The sequence below is a fragment of the Herpailurus yagouaroundi genome, unplaced genomic scaffold (assembly GCF_014898765.1).
Source record: "Herpailurus yagouaroundi ecotype Mexico unplaced genomic scaffold, PumYag 159, whole genome shotgun sequence".
NCBI lineage: Eukaryota > Metazoa > Chordata > Mammalia > Carnivora > Felidae > Herpailurus > Herpailurus yagouaroundi.
Window position 1 is genome coordinate 58,483,476 of NW_024412400.1, and position 16,524 is coordinate 58,499,999.

Consider the following 16,524-nt stretch of genomic DNA (forward strand, 5'->3'; position numbering starts at 1 on the left):
AAAAAAAAAAAACAAAAAAAAACAAAAAAACAAGTTGAAAGTCAAAGAACTGAAGAAACCTACATTCTGTAAGTGGAGGACAGTGAGGATATACAAAGAAGCAATGGGATAACTATAATAGACTTGAGTTAGGTAAACTAGATGCAGAATTTAGAGAATTAGATAAATAGACTGCAAGGTTACTGAGCATGTCTGTGTTATTCACCACCGTATTTCCAGCCCCTGTAATGGTTTCACCCTATAGTAGGAACTCAATCATTATTTGTTGAGTCAATAAATAAAGAAATATGAATTTGTACCTTGAAGTGGTAAGCAGTATAGAGCAATTGTAGCTCCTTAAGCAGCAGAGTGGCAGAATGAAATGTGTTTATAAAGGTTATTTTGGCAGTGGTTATATGAGGTGACACCAGAGGAATAATCACATGGCACTGTTGACGGAACCATTTCTATGGGAGTTTGCTTGACTCAGCCATGTTTTGAACATCTCATCATCTATGCTTTCAAATGCAAGAAAATTCCAACATTACGGATACTATCAATTGAATCAATCTGACATTTATGCTTTACGATATCTTGCTGAGCTATCACAGGATTTGCATTATACATAAGCAGTGAACCAAGAAGGAAAGGCTTTGTATCCACTACATTTGGCAGCAAAGCTATATAAAACAAAGCTCTTCTACATTTGTATTAAAGTTGACATCAGGGTGCCTGTGCCTACAGAAAATGGAAGGCCAAAAAAGAAAAGGTATTTGCTCTTGAATTTTATTTTATTTATTTATTTTACACTGTTTCTAGTTTTGTTTTTTGTTTTTTGTTTTTTAATGACAGTTACAGAAAGATAATACAGGACCTCTTTCCAGAGTTCACAACCTAGATAAGAAAGCAAGAGCTATCACCTAATGGAGGCAAATTATTCCAGGAGATAAATGCCTATGAATGTGCTTTTCAAAATACAAGTCCTTATACAAATGCTTAACTAAATGCTGACTTTGCGGTGTTTCCATTATATCTGAAAGGCTTTGAAAAATACAAAATCTTGTGATTGGGTAAAACCAGTGGTCCAGATAGCCAAAGGTCCTATCCAGTGGCACCAATAACCACTGGGAAAGCAGAGGTAACTGCCAAATAATTTTTAACCCATGAATTTATCCAAAGTTTGAAAATACTGTGGGAAATCTTAGGAATCCCAGCAATCAGTGAATGGGTCATCCATATACCCAGTAGACCTGCATGTGCTATGCACGGCCACTCAAAATGCCTCTCACAGTAGCAGCACTTGAGAAGTCAACAATCTCCTGGCATCTGGTTTTGCCCTGCCCTCTCCTATCTTCAATCACCGGTGTCAAAGGACACATATCAGTAGTTGGAAAGCATTAAACTCTGATAATAAAGCAAAAATCAGAGGTAAAGGCAAATGTTTAACCAGTCACATTCAAACACAAGCTAGTGAATGAAAAATTTTAGGTTCAAAGGGCCAAATACTCTGCATTCTGGAGAAACCTCCATTTAAGTTTCTCATTCTGGTGAGTATGTTCACATTGCACTTTGCTGCCACAAACTGAAGGGGTGTACATTTTTGGTGTAGATTTATCAATTGAAGATTTGAATTAGGAGACAAAGAAAATATTTTGTATTCATGCATTTAAAAAATATCCATCCAAGGGGGCACCTGGGTGGCTCAGTCAGTTGAGCGTCTGAGTTCATCTCATGGTTCCTGAGCTCGAGCCAAGAACTGGGATCTCTGCTGACAGCTCAGAGCCTGGAGCCTGCTTCAGATTCTTTGTCTCCGTCTCTCTCTGCCCTCCCCTCTTTCCTCTCTCTCTCTCTCTCTCTCAAAAATAAATAAACATTAAAAAAATAAAAATACCCATCTATGGGAAAGGAGCCAAGGGTTAGTTTCCTATGGTGGGGGGTTGGGGGGTGGAATGTTCTCATGGAGATACTATAAAGCTATGTCAGTTCATTTCCTGTTCTTTAACAGATTCTGTGGTGCAGCTGTTGTCTTGTTCAGGTTCAGGAAGCTCATTCAGAAGTATTGCAACGTCCCCATGCGGCAGCTTGTCTGTTGCCAAGCATCGTCAATCAAATCCAAGACCCCTCCATCTCTCTGGACCTCACTGTCCATTCTCCTGAAGCTTTAATCTTGTTAAATTGGTGCCAGATCCAGTGTTGCACTCTGCTCTTGAATTTTAATCTTAAAACAAAATGAACATAAATAAAACCAAGACAAATGACAAAAATAATAAAACATAAATATTCTTCACTTTTATTATAAATATGCTTGTCCACATAGAGCCTAATTTTGAAAACATCAAGAAGCAAGAGGCTTATTTTTCAAATATTTGTTTTGACAATGAAGAAAAAGTCAATATGGGGAGGCCTGGGTGGCTGTCGGTTAAGTGTCTGACTTCGACTCAGGTCATAATCTCCACGTTCGTGAGTCTGAGCCCCGAATCGGTTTCTCTGCTGTCATTGTGGACCCTGCTTCGGATCCTCTGTCTCCCTGTCTCTCTGTTCCTCCCTTGCTTGTGCACGTGCTCTCGCTCTCTCAAAATTAAACACACATTAAAATTAAAAAAAGGAAAGAATTACTTTCTATTTATCCTAGTTTTATCTCATTTTCCTATTTAATGAAAAATAGTTTTGGAGTTGTGATACTCTAGATGTCCTGAATGTATCATCGTTATTACGAGTAATACTATTGTGAATGTTATTATTATATTAGTAATTATTTTTGTCACTATGATCATGTAAAATATATATGTTATAAAATGTATAAAAATAATGCATTCCATTAACATTGGTATTGGGCTTTATTTTCATATACATTATTTCATTTTTCACAAAATGCATGATCTTAGCATGGGCTTTGCCTGTCTGTGCCCACATATCACACTGCTTTAACCCTTTCTGACTGTTGTATGGTAAAAATGAACTTTTTTCTATCTTAGGTCAGGTTTCTTAGAAATAGACTCTGAGAGAGAGAGACATGTGCTTAGGAGTTTAGGAGCTGAAAAGAAGTGAAGGAAGGAAAGGTTTAGGCAGAAGAAGTTGAATAAGGATACTTAAGCACCATAAGCCACCATAAGCAAAGTGTTTGGCTCGTGTACATTTTATTATCATTCTTTTATATCAGGGAATCTGCTAATCAGAAATACTAGATGACTCCAGGTCACCCAGTCATTATAGAACTAGTCTTTCTTGTCCTATTTATTTTCCTCCACCATACTGCTATGCTTCTAGCTGCTTTGCTTTCACTAGGGACGTCTTTCTTTAATCTCTGGACAAAATTAAAATTTATCACTGAAATATTGAACGTGTCCAAATTCATTACTGACCTTATTGAGAATAAAACATTTGTCTAAGCTTACAGGATGGAATTCTACTTTATTTTCAACTTGGTTACAGAAGATCTATATTCAAAAACTTAATTATCTTGCATAAATAGATATAGTGTACTACAGCCCGATCATTTTTCTCACTTTTGCAATAAAAGGAATTTTAGAAGCCAAAAGGATCAACTGCATAATTTTTAAGAGTTTTTCGGGAACCCATGTTTTTAATCTACCTATCTCTCTAAGCCTTTGCATAGATACTTCTGTGCTTTCCTAACCAATAATAAATTCAGCAAGTTAATGTTCAATAAATAATGTGCTACTCTATAGAGAAGCTCTTTCCCTCCCTCTTTTTCCATCTGAGTAATTAATACTGTTACCCAATATTAGCTCCTAACACAAGGATTTCAAAAGGTATTGCCTGCTATAGAATAGAACTGTCACTCTTAAGTATTGGAATTGAATCACTATATGGTAGTAAAATATGACAAAAAATTAGCTTCTACCTAAGTAATACACTTCCTTTCCCTGAAATAACAAAAATAACATAAACATCATGAGCTAAATTATTAAATTATCATACAGTTATGTCTGAGACAGGAGAAAATCATTCTAAAAGTATGAAAGTACTCTAGCAAGAATTGACTAAAACCTCATTAAAGTAATTAACATAATTAAGAAAAAGTATATTTCATTTTAAATGTTTTTTTTTTTCAACGTTTATTTATTTTTTTGGGGACAGAGGGAGACAGAGCATGAACGGGGGAGGGGCAGAGAGAGAGGGAGACACAGAATCGGAAACAGGCTCCAGGCTCCGAGCCATCAGCCCAGAGCCTGACGCGGGGCTCGAACTCACGGACCGCGAGATCGTGACCTGGCTGAAGTCGGACGCTTAACCGACTGCGCCACCCAGGCGCCCCAAAGTATATTTCTTTAATGAGGACTTTGCTTGAATCTGGAAACATCAGAAAGTCATATTTCGCACATTCTTATTTAAGCACCAAGATACTTGCTGTCTTAATAAGCAGGAAAATCCTTATTTTGGATGTGAATGAATCAGGTTGTCTTAGTAGAATGACGCTTTTACCCATGCAGATCACAGTGACTTTCCTTTTTTCTGATTCTGTGCTTACCAAACACATTTCTGATTGTAATTTGACTTTTAGACTAGCACATGTACAGATAGCATCTTAGTCATATTTGGGCCTTTAGTATAGCTTGCTCAAGGAGAGAAAATGTGCTGATCTACCTTTGAGTTCAGGCATTAAACATCTGTCTCTGGGGGCTTGGTTAATATGAGCCAGCTCTCATGAGACAAGTCTATTCTTAGTGTGTTGATACATCCAATCCTTATGTTTGCCAAGGCTAAGGAACTGACTACAGGCAGCTGCAGTGAACACTCAGAAATGATGAGGACAGATGAGGCATCCTGGAGAGAGCCAACGCCTTTCTTGCTACTCTTGTGCCCAAGGCAACTTTTATTTTAACTTCAGTATCGAGCATTTACTATGTATTCAAAATCATGATAATAGCTCTTGAGAATTCACAGTTAGAAAACTTGAAACTTTTTCCAAGGAACTGAAAAACTCATTTATGAAATAATTTTATTCTTGTTCTGATAAAGGCAATAACTGAGAATTCTAAGTATGAAGGATCACACTGTGTTAAAACTACAATATCATTATGAGAGGAAAAGCATTCCAATTCCTTTATTTTACATCCATATGTGGGAAGAAAGCTTTTCCCATTTTATTTCCCTACATTGTCCAGAGTCATTATTTTAAATCATATTTGCTAAGTCCGATGTTCAAAAAACCTTTAAAATGGCCTCTTCTGTTCCACTAGAACAAAATGCATTATCTTAACATGGGCTTTGCCTAACTGTCTGTGTCCACATAAGAAACTGCTCTAACCCTTTCTGTCATATGGTAAAAATGAACTTTTTCCTATCTTGGGTCAGGTTTCTTGGAAATAGACTCTGAGAGAGAGATACATGTGCTTAGGAGTTTTATTGGAGCTGAACAAGGATACATTTAAAAACAAAGCCCAAGTTTGTCCCGGTGGGCACTCTAGAGCTTGAAAGGCCTTTCAGAGTGTTACTAAACTGTGACAAGAGGCAGGAACCTGCACTTCCATCCTGAAGGGGAAATCTAGATAGTGCCTCACAGCATCTACTCTGGCTTTTCTGAAAAGATGAACATCTTTCCCTACAGAGGAGTTTTTCACATGTTTTTCTGTTCCTCTTGTCTGGAATGCTCTCTTCCTTCACCACCCTGCTACTGTTGTCTGAAAATTTTGGGTTATTTGTCAAGTCATTTAAAATGTTATAAATTTCTGGGGCCTTGGGTGGCTCAGTTGGTTAAGTGTCCAACTTTGGTTCAGGTCATGATCTCACAGTTTGTGAGTTTAAGCCCTGTGTTGGGCTCCAGGCTGACATCTTGAAGCGTGGAGCCTGCTTCAGATTCTGTGTCTCCCTCTCTCTCTCTGCCCCTCCCCTATTTTCACTCTGCCTCTCTCTCAATAATAAACATTTAAATTTTTTTTTTAAGTTATAAATTCTTCAGAAAGATTTTCTCTGATCTGTGAGTCTAAAGTACATTTTTCTTTTAAGCCCTATCATAGCAACCTATACTTTTTATGTAAAATATTTTTATATAAAATTAATGAAGTACATAATTATATTCACTTAAAAGTATTTATTTGTCACTGAGGATATATGCTAACTATATAGATGTGACAGAAGCTATACTCTTTAAGATAACAGTATAATACAAATGAAGAACAGCAATACTAAACAGAAAGACCACACAAAAAAATATAATTATGTACTTTATTAATTTCATACACTTTGGTGAAAATGTAAATTGTTTTAACCACAATGGAAAACAGTATGGAAGTCCCTCAAAATAATAAAAATGGAATGAAATAATAACAATACGTAACAGCAATTCCACTTTTGGATATATGCCTGAAGAAAACAGAGCCGTTTTGTTGAAGAGATATCTGGACTCCCCTGTTCACTGCAGCATTATTCACAATAGCCAAGGTATGGCAGCAACCTAAGTGTTTGAATGGATATATGTATAACGAAATTTAATATATAGACAAAATATTATTCAACATTAAAAAAAAAGACATCCTACCTTCTGTATCGCAGGAATGAATCTGGAGGATATTACGTTAAGTGAAATAATCCAGAAAAGATAAAGTACATGGTATCACCTATATGTGGAATCCAAAACACACACAAAAAATTGAACTCATAGAGTAGAAAAGTTGTTGTCAGGGACTGGAGTGGGAGAAATAAAGAGAGTTTGCTGAAAAGGAACAAACTTTCAGCTATAAGATGAATAAGATCTGAGGATCTAATGAATAACATGGTAACTGTAGTCGATAACAAAATATTGAAATCTAAAATTTACTAAGAGAGTAGAACTTAAATATTTTCACTAAAAAAAGGCAATATACAAGTTGATGAATATGCTAATTAACTTAGCGGGAGGAATCTTTTCATATATATATATTAGAAATATATATTTTTATTATGTATATATACATATATATACACACACACACATAAATCACCACATGTACCCTTTAAATACCTTATAATTTTATCTGTCAATTACTTCTCAGTAAAGTTAGAAAAAAATAAAGGCTTACAAATGAAAAATGGGAAAAAAAGGAAAAAAAATGATATGGTAACATGCATCATGAGAAGGATATGAAGCATATAATAAATTGAGATGGGATAAATTAGTCAAGTCATCAGTGTAAAAGTCATCTGCAACCAGGAAATGTCTGCATATTCTCCTTGTGTCCTCTGGATATCTTCTGTTATTTCACACTTGCACTGTGGATTCTGAGATTAATTGACAATCTTTATTATTGACTTCATCCCTTATAATCTAATAAATAACATATTCTAAATTGTCTAAATACTGAATAAAGGAAAAGTGGGAATCAAAATTAGAAAATACCAATTGTCATATGGTAGCTGGCTTTAATAAATGAGAAAATGGGGGTGTAGAAGATGGTATTTTTCTTTAATATTAGTTTCTAAGAGACTCTTAATGTTTAATTGAGAGGTTCTGAACTTACTCCATTTCCAAATGACCTCACCTTAACAACGTCCCTGTTTATTTCAAAAGTGTTTCCCAATGGAAAAACTGAATTACAGATAGGAAATGTGCTTTAACTAATATTACCTTAGAATACTCTGCCTATAATCATGAAAGTGATTGATCCTCTTCAAGTCTCCAAGAACAAAGGAACCATATTAGTTTCAAAGTAGGGATATGTTAAAATGTCTGTATTTCCCAAGGCAATCTACAGATTTGCACAGAGCTAGAACAAACAGTCCTAAGATGTGTATGGAACCATAAAAGACTCTAAATAGCCAAAGTAATCCCACAAAAGAAAAGCACTGGAGGGCATTATGCTAAGTGAAATAAGTCAATCAGAGAAAGACAGATATCATACATTTTCACTCATATGTGGAACTTGAGAAACTTAACAGAAGACCATGGGGTAAGGAAGGGGAAAATATGGTTACAGAGAGGGAGGGAGGCAAACCATAAGAGTTTCTTAAATACAGAGAACAAACTGAGAGTTGATGGGGAAGGGGGTGAGGGGAAAATGGGTCATGGGCGTTGAAAAGGGCACTCATTGGGATGAACACCTGGTGTTGTATGTAAGCAATGAATCATGGGAATCTACCCCCGAAACCAAGAGCACACTGTATACACTGTATGTTAGTTAACTTGACAATAAATTCTATTAAAAAGAAATAAAGAAATAAAAGTGAGACTAGGGCATCACAATTCCAGAACTCAAGTCTTATTATAAACTGTAGTTAAGACACAATGGTACTGTCAAAACAGACTCATAGATCAATGGAACCAAATAGAAAACTCAGACCCACAACCATATGGTCAACTAATCTTCAACAAAGCAGGAAAGAGCATCCAATGGAAAAAAGACAGTCTCTTAAGAAGTGGTGCTGGTTCCCGTTTCTCCACATCCTCTCCAGCATCTATAGTCTCCTGATTTGTGGGGGAGGGGAAGGAAAAAAAAAAAAAAAAGAAGTTAGAGTGGGAGAGAGCCAAAGCATAAGAGACTGTTGAGAACTGAGAACAAACTGAGGGTTGATGGGGGGTGGGAGGGAGGGGAGGGTGAGTGATGGGTATTGAGGAGGGCACCTTTTGGGATGAGCACTGGGTGTTGTATGGAAACCAATTTGACAATAAATTTCATATATAAAAAAAATAAATAAAATAAAATAACAGTAAACTCAAAAAAAAAAAAAAAAGAAGTGGTGCTGGGAAAACTGGATGGCAACATGCAGAAGGCTGAAACTGGGCCATTTTCTTACACCATCCACAAAAATCAATTCAAAATTGTTGAAAGACCTGAAACAATCAAAATTCTGAGGAAAACATAGGTAGCAACCTTGGGCATAGCAACTTCCTACTAGACATGTCTCTGGAGGCAAGGGAAACAAAAGCATAAATGAACTATTGGGACCTCATCAAAATAAAAAGCTTCTGCACAATGAAGGAAACACTCACCAAAACCAAAAGGCAAACAAGGGAATAGGAGAAGATATTTGCAAATGTCATATCAGATAAAGGGTTAGTATCCAAAATCTATAAAGAATTGATCAAACTCAACCCTCAAAAAACAAATAAGCCAGTAAAGAAATTGGCAGACGACATGAATAGACACTTTTCCCAAGAAGACATCCAGATGGTTAACACACACATGAAAAGATGTATAGCATTACTCTACATCAGGGAAATACAAATCAAACCCATGATGAGATCCCACCTCACACCTGTCAAAATGGCTGAAATTAAAAACTCAGGAAACAACAGATGTTGGCAAGGATCCAGAAAAGGGGAACACTTTTGCACTTCTGGTAGGAATGCAAACTGGCACAGCTACTCTAGAAAAACAGTATAGAGGTTCCTCAAAAAGTTAAAAAGAGAATTACCCCACAGCCCACCAATTGCACTACTAGGTATTTACTCAAAGGATACAAAAATGCTGATTTGAAGCAGTTCATGGACCCTGGTGTTTATAGCAACATTATCAACAAAAGCAAAAGTATGGAAAGAGCCCAAATGTCCATCAACTAATGAATGAGTAAAGAAGTGGAATATATATACAATGCAATACTACTCAACCACCAAAAGGAATGGAATCTTGCCATGTGCAATACATGGATGGAGCTAGAATGTATTATGCTAAGCTGAATAAGTCAGTTATAGAAAGACAAATACCATATGATTTCACTCAAATGTGGAATTTAAGAAACAAAACAGATGAACATATGGGAAGGTGGTAAAAAAAAAAAAAAGAGAAATAGATGGAAACAAACCATAGGAGACTCTTTATGACAGAGAACAAACTGAAGGTTGATGGAGGGAGGTGGGTGGGGGTTGGGCTAAGTGGCTAATAGGTATTAAGGAGGGCACTTGCTGTGTTGAGCACTGGGTGTATATGTAAGTAATGAATCAATAAATTCTACTTCTGAAAACAAGATTACACTATAGGCTAACCAGAATTTAATTTTTTTTTTTAGTGTTTACTTATTTTTGAGAGAGAGAGAGAGGGTGGGGGCAAAGAGTGGGAGACACTGAAACCAAAGCAGGCTCCAGGCTCTGAGCTGTCAGCACAGACCCTGATGTAGGGCTTGAACTCATGAACCTCAAAATCATGACCTGAGCTGAAGTCAGCCGCCTAACCGACTGAGCCACCCAGGCGCCCCATAGGCTAACTAGAATTTAAATAAAAATTTGAAAAAAAAAAAAGTAGGGATAAAAATAATGCAATGTTATTAAGAGGGAAAAGGGTATTTCTGCTTTTTTACACAAATTTGTAAAACAGTGTAAAGCCCAGTTTGGGGGCCAGAGTAGATGAACTGAGATGTGTCCACTCAAACAACAAGACAGGAAAAAAAATTCCTTTCCTCTACCTTTTGTATTTAGGTCCTCAGTGGACTGGATGATGCCCAGTCACATTGGGGGCAAGCTACTTTGCAGATCTACTGATTGAAATGCTGATCTTATCCAGAAAAAACCTCACAGTTACACTTAGAAATAATGTTTAACCTGGACATCTTGTAGCCTATCAAGTTGACACATAAAACTTACCATCACAGCTATATAGCCATCAAAATTATTAATTAAATATATAAAGAGACTTTATTTATCTAATATGCATATCCTCATTCAGATATTCAGAAATTTAAGCAAATGTAAGTTATTTCTCACCTTGTAAATTTTTTGCCTCAGTTAATTCTGAACATTAGTCTTTTTGACATGATTCATACACAAATAATCCTTTCTATTTAGATTGGGCATTGGCTTGGGGGCCTGAGTGACTCGGTTAAGTGTCCGACTTCCGCTCAAGTCATGATCTCCAGGTCTGTGCAGAGCCTGCTTTGGATTCTGTGTCTCCCTCTCTTTCTGCCCCTCCCCCACTCACACTCTGTCTCTCTCTCTCTCTCAAAAAAAATAAATAAACATTAAAAAAATTTTAATAAGTAAATAAATATTAGAGTGGGCATTGGCTATGTGCCTCATTCTAGAGTTTTCTTTTGAAAATCTGAATTTTTCAGAGAGTAACCTGCCTGCCATACTTGACTCTGAGGTTTCTTTAAATTTTCTTCAAGCTGATTAATGTGATTAACTGAAAGCTACTTATCTTAAGTCATTCCAAAACTTTTGCCAATTATACTTTTTAAAACATCAGAATATTTTCCTTTAGAATTTGAAAACTTTGTTTTCTTTTAAACTCTAACTGATGAACATGTTTGTTCCTGCCAACTCATCTCTGCTTTGTTTGTGTTAACTCTACATTTTTTTCAAGATATTTATAAATTCCATTCCCAAGTCCTTCTTTTAAAAGAGGGAAATAGTCCTTCTTTCTCCTGAGAGAGTAGAAAATCCTTCTTTTATATATAGAATGAAGGTTTTAATTATGTGGAAAGATACTTGAAAGAGAGGGATGAAATCAAGTGACTCTAGCCATAAAGTTAAAGTAAAAAGCAGAGCACTTGTGAATTGATTATTTTAATAAATCATTTCAATAAGCCACTAAATTCATAAGTAAAATATATCAATGCATTAATTAAATATTAATATAATTGAATTCTTAACATAGTCTTTATTACATTCGAGGGTTAGGACAATGTCTATTTGTGTTCATTTTTATTTTGTTTTACTTAAAATGTCTCTATGTCAATTTTTCTATGCAGATGAACTAATTGTATAATACTTTCTTTTAAAATTTTTTAATGGCAGTTACTTTTGGAAGACAGGACTTTTTATGTTTACAAAGTAAAATAGATGTTGAGAGAGATATAACATGTTAATAAAAAAGTAATCTAACTTGCCTTTTCATAGTTTGAATGTTTTTGCTTGGAACACTGATTTATAAAGTAATAGTCAGAAGTGTCATCTTAAATAAAGTGTTAACAACTAAATTTAACTTAAATTTAATTAAACTTAAGTGTTGCAATCATAACGCATATATTTGATACGAGAGCTTTACTTTAGAATCACAAGAAACTGAAAAATATGATAGCCTTTTATTTTGGTATATACTGAACATGGATAAGAGTAATTGTGGCATATTAAAATCACAACTATATTTGTAAGCTCCGTTTCCAGAGAACACATGCATTACTTGGCAACATGTGAAATGTTAATTACAGGTTAATATTTCACTTACATACTGCACTATTTTCTACTACGCACAACAAAATATTCTTCCTAAACATCAATGATGAATTCCTATTAACAAGCAATTGCTAAGCAACAAATGGACACAAATCTCATGAGTGTTGAATCTTCTAGTGTGGTAAAGAGAGCTAAAAAAAACAAACAAGCAAATAAATAAACGAAATACATTTGCAAATTAATGTGGTGAAATAAAAAAGGGTTAGGCTGACGTAGATGATGTTTTCATAAAAAGTCTTCTCTAACTTGCTAGTATTTAAACTGACAATTGAGGGGTGCCTGGGTGGCTCAGTAGGCTAAGCGTCTGACTTCGGCCCAGGTCATGATCTCACGACTTGTAAGTTTGAGTCCCACATCAGGCTCTGTGCTGATAGATCAGAGTCTGGAGCATGCTTCAAATGTCGCCCTCTCTCTCTGTCCCTCCCATGCTCACGCTCTGTCTCTCTCTCTCTCAAAATAATTAAACATTAAAAAAAAGTTTAAACTGACAACTGAATGACGGGAAAATACAGAGGGAAATTATAGCAGGCAAAGGGAACCACACATGGAACATTACTAGGCTGGAAAAAGGCAGTCTGAGCCAAGGTGATAGCCGTTGTAGGGGGAGGGATGCTCAGGGCAGATAACACTGCTGTTTCCAGGCAGCAGTGAGGGATTTTTATTTTATCTAACAGTAACAGGAAGCCATTGAAGTGGGAGACGCAGAAATATGACCATGTCCAATTCGTATCTTGTTTGTTACAAAGGGAGAGATCTCTCACCTCAAGGAAACTATAGTTGAAAGATTCCCAGTCTTAGAGGAAGTATAAACTAAAACTCTCAAAAGCACCTCAGGAAATAAAGAATAAGCATTTAGAATATTAGAATACACTTTATCTTCAGAGCACCAAGAGCAAATGATTGTTCCAGTCACATAGGGTTTTTCTCTTTCCTACTACCTGTTCAAGCTCCAGAGCTGCCACATACAGCCTGTGAATGGGCAGAAAAGAGTGGAAGAACAAGCTATAGAAACAGGTCTATACTGAAGACAGGTCTATATTGTCATTTCAATTAGATGAGAATATTTTTGTTTTTTTAAAAAAATATTAGAGTGACACAATTTTCACTTACCTATGCGTGACAACGAAGCAATGGACCTATAATCGAGTTTATCCTGGGAAGTGCATAACTAGATACCGGAGAAAACAATGAAAGTCCTGTTTGGGCGTGCCTTATTGAGCCTATCTCTGTAAATAAACACTTCATTTGTAATGCTGAAAGGGCAGGAAGGAATTGGTCATTTCACAAACTGCAGTTTAAACAACGTTTTACAACATTTAAACATGAGCTGATTTTCTTTGAACCCTAGGTTTGCTGTGTTTGTAGAATGTGTCACATGAAGTCCGCCAGGAGGTAAGCCCCAAGACAGGCTTTGGCATTCTTTCTCACTTGCTGCACCTCCAGTGCACTGAAGAATACCTTGAATACAGTATGTGAATCAATATTGAGTCAACTTGAGCAGACTACATAGGACTACCTCATTCCTATCATCCTCAGAAATTTTCAAAATGAAATCTTCTTACTTTGTAGTTGAATTTGATGTTTAAAAATATAACTGAAATCTTTTTTTTTTTATTTTTTTTTCAAAGTTTATTTATTTTTGGGACAGAGAGAGACAGAGCATGAACAGGGGAGGGGCGGAGAGAGAGAGGGAGACACAGAATCGGAAACAGTCTCCAGGCTCTGAGCCATCAGCCCAGAGCCCCACGCGGGGCTCGAACTCACGGACCGCGAGATCGTGACCTGGCTGAAGTCGGACGCTTAACCGACTGCGCCACGCAGGCGCCCCTAACTGAAATCTTTTAAAGAAGATATTTATACAAATTCCCTTCTCAAATATTTCAAGGCAACATGATTATTGTAGCAAAGCAGAGAAAAACTGAATTTATTTAGATCTCTTCTGGGAAAAGTACTATTTATGATTTTATAGAACATGTCAACCCACAAATTCATAGTCCTATCTTTAATGATCTAAGAATTTGTCTAATGGGAAGTATTAATGCTGTCTTTAACTCATTGGTTAGGAATTCATTTCAGTATCTTGGAGAAAAGCACTTTGTATGATACTGTGGAATATGTAAACATGTTCAAGTCAGTCACACACTCAGGAGTCTAAGGATTTAATAGTAAAATTGGAGAGTTTGTGAGCATCTCTGGCAAATTGGTAAAGTGAGTCCATGGATTGAGATTTCTCTGTAAGAATAAGTCTCTAAGCAGAGAAATCCAAGCAAATAAGCCAATTAAATAACAGTGCCTAATATCACAAGGAAGCAACTTGGTGACTGTTATTCACTACTGGGTATAGCCCAGGCCCAGGTTTGGTACGAATGGTAAGTAAAATGGAAAAAGCCTTTTTACTAAACCTCTCTAAGTCACTGGTGCTGTGAGCAATACTTTGTGCTCAGGTGGAAGAATAAGGTTCTCAAGGGAGAAAGCTCTGCCTTTTCACTTCTGAGTCAAATAGAACGTGGCTTTTGTACAAAAAATGCTAGTTTAATCGATACTGAGAGAATCCAGAACATTGGCATTAACAGAAGTGTTCAGTGCAGTTTGGCAATTGTAGAAAGATTCAGCATAGTCCAGAGGAAGCAAAAGGGATGACTGGAGAAAGTTATATATGACAGAAGTCACAGTATCTGTATATCTTGAGATATTGCTGTATTCCCAAAGTGTGGAAACCACACTTGACATTGACAGGAATATTCACTGGAAGAGGCCAAAGGGGGAGATTTCAGAAGAAAAATGGCCGAAAACATGTGATAGCTGCCGGGTATGTTTGAGAAATACCAAATATATTTAGATGGGGACTGCATAGGGATTGCTATGGTAGGTGGCTAAAAGAATAATTGAAATAACACGTTTCAGCTAAACTGATAGGTATATCACTCGGAATATACAATTTATTTATTCTGTATATATATTTTTTCTTCTTGATGCCCTTATCTCAATGAATGACACCATCAGCCACTGTATTCCCCATGTCAGAAAATTGCTAGTCATTATTAAGTTAAGGTCTTCTCGCTCTTCACATCTGGTGCTAGAACCAATACTGTAGATTCTACCTACTAAAAAATTTTGGCAAATGCTCTCATTTAAGCCTTTGCTATTTCTCGTATGAAGTACAACATAATTCTGAGTAGCGTTCCTGCCGCTAATGCTTTTCTCTACAGTGCTCCAGTGAGATCATTGTAAAAAAACAGTTCTCATAATTTAAGTCCCCTCCTCAAATCCTTTAAGATCTTTCTAATAATTTCAACATAAATTTCAAATCCTCAACATATCATCAAATCTATTTCAAAAACTAGACCTTGCCTATCTTTTATAGAATGCCTCAACATGCATAATATTCTCAATATGCGTTACTCTTTCTTATTTAATAATTTATACAAACTGTTCACCTATGTTCAGTTATCAAGCATACACATGTCGGCATCCTTCAATTTTTTAGCTTAAATATCTCTATCTCTAAGAAAGTTCCATCTTTTTATCCCCATCTGTAATAATAATAAGACACTTTCAATTATAAGTAGAAACATTAACTAGTTTTAAAAAACAGATTGCGGCTGGAATCTGAGCTCAAGTTTTAAGAAACTTGTCTCTCTAATTTTTTGACACAGCTCGCTTCTGCCTGGTTACTTCCATGAATTAATTTAGGGAATTAAAATTGTCATCAGAAGCTTCCTCCTCTGAACCTCTTGTCTTCTCTGGTCTGTTTGGTTTATTCTTCTCCTAGCATGGGCAATACAGCTGCTGGCAAACCTACAATTACATCATCCTGGCTTAGTAATGTCAATTCTTTCCCAGTGCCCGTGTCTCAATCACAATGCCAGGGAAGAGTCAGATAGGCCTGACAATCCCAGACCCAAATTGAATCTCCTTAGAGTTGAAGAATGCTTCTTGGCACTCTTAAATTATTGGCTTACTCCTAGGTGGTAAAGCAATACAGTAACTGACAGTCTCCTAAAAACCGTATGTGGTAGAGATGGACATATTTAAATAAATCAGAAGACTCGATGGATTAACATGCACATACAAAGTTACAATAGTCCAATAGCCCCTTTACCTCCAAAACTTAGGCTAGTCATAGCTCCTGTATGCTCTTGTGGTAGCTTACATACACCTTTATCATGGTGCATATCTCGTTGTACCATGTTTTTAAATTTGTCACACCCTCTGATAAATTCCTCAATGATAGATGATGATGACAGTGATGATGACGATGATGATGGTGATTTTATTTCTGTATTATCAATACTCTGTATGGACTGGCAAAAAATAGATATTGCATAAATGTTTGATAAATAAATAAGTGTCAATATCACAGCATCTGCACCATGTTTCTCTCTTAAATTACACTTGATCTCAATCAAGTGTAATTTGACTTTCCATTTGCCTTTTTG

The 16,524-nt window shown here is 36.2% G+C and overlaps 1 pseudogene; it reads right to left on the minus strand.

Annotated features, from left to right (window-relative positions):
* Window positions 1–1,903: 1,903 nt before the first annotated feature.
* Window positions 1,904–2,240, minus strand: LOC121034208 (anaphase-promoting complex subunit 13-like; annotated as a pseudogene).
* Window positions 2,241–16,524: the final 14,284 nt, after the last annotated feature.